Here is a 1,074-nt window from a genome sequence, read left to right as displayed (position 1 = left end):
TCTGTCTGTCTGTCTGTCTCTCTCTCTGTCTCTCTCTCTCTCTCTCTCTGTCTGTCTCTCTCTCTCTCTCTCTCTGTCTCTCTCTGTTTCTCTGTCTGTCCTCCTGTTTCACTCTGTCTGTCTGTCTCTCTCTCTGTCTGTCTCTGATAATCTGCTCTAATGTCCCTGCAGAGACTGGGGGACGCTGTGCACCAGGCACCACTCTGACATCATGTCAGCGTGTGAATGGACAGCTTCACGGTCATTAACCCTTTCATTGTCTCCTCCAGAGCGTCATGGCAACCATTGAAACTACAAAACTACAACCTCCATGCACCCACGGGTTCTACTGACCCCGAGACATGGACGAGAGGACAAACCCTCCGGCATCACAGGAGGACAGAGAGACAGACAGACAGAGAGAGACAGACAGATTGACTGTAACCAGCAGTTGTGCTTTAAGTAAATAAGCTGCTACGTTGTCAGAGGGACGGACGTTAAAGGGACATGTCCTGAAAACAATCTCTTCTTCTGGGATCTGGGTGTGTGTCTAAAAAGTATTCTCATGAAAAATGTGAATATTATATTATATTGAATAAAATAAAATAAAATAAATGTACTTAAAATAAAATAATTTAATTTAATTTAATTTAATTTAATTTAATTTAATTTAATTTTATTTTATATATTAAAATATAATTTAATTTAAATAAAATAAAATAAAATAAAATAAAATAAAATAAAATAAAATAAAATAAAATAAAATTATATCAAATAAAATTAAATAAAATTAAATAAAATTAAATAAAATTAAATCATAATATTTAAATTAAATTGAATTAAATTGAATTATATTATATTATATTATATTATATTATATTATATTGTATTATTATATAATGTTATATTAATATGATAATAATATTATAATAATGTAAAATACCGACTACGAGGATCTTCTTCTTGATCCCGGTCTTCTCCTCCACCTTCCCCAGGACCTCCGTCACCATGTTCTTCTCATTCAGGAACCTATCCACCCGGTCTCTGATGGAGGACAGGACGTCCCGCAGGCCCATGGTCCTCAGTCGGTCGGGG

At 34.7% G+C, this 1,074-nt stretch overlaps 1 protein-coding gene across 1 annotated transcript in view; it reads right to left on the bottom strand.

The window, feature by feature from the left end:
• The window catches only part of LOC117950775 (receptor expression-enhancing protein 6-like), a 27,383-nt gene that overhangs the window by 23,458 nt on the left and 2,851 nt on the right, over positions 1-1,074 (bottom strand). The gene's annotated exons all lie outside the window — the stretch shown is intronic.

Source organism: Etheostoma cragini, chromosome 9 (assembly GCF_013103735.1).
Source record: "Etheostoma cragini isolate CJK2018 chromosome 9, CSU_Ecrag_1.0, whole genome shotgun sequence".
Taxonomy (NCBI): domain Eukaryota; kingdom Metazoa; phylum Chordata; class Actinopteri; order Perciformes; family Percidae; genus Etheostoma; species Etheostoma cragini.
This window is presented reverse-complemented; position numbering and strand designations above follow the sequence as displayed.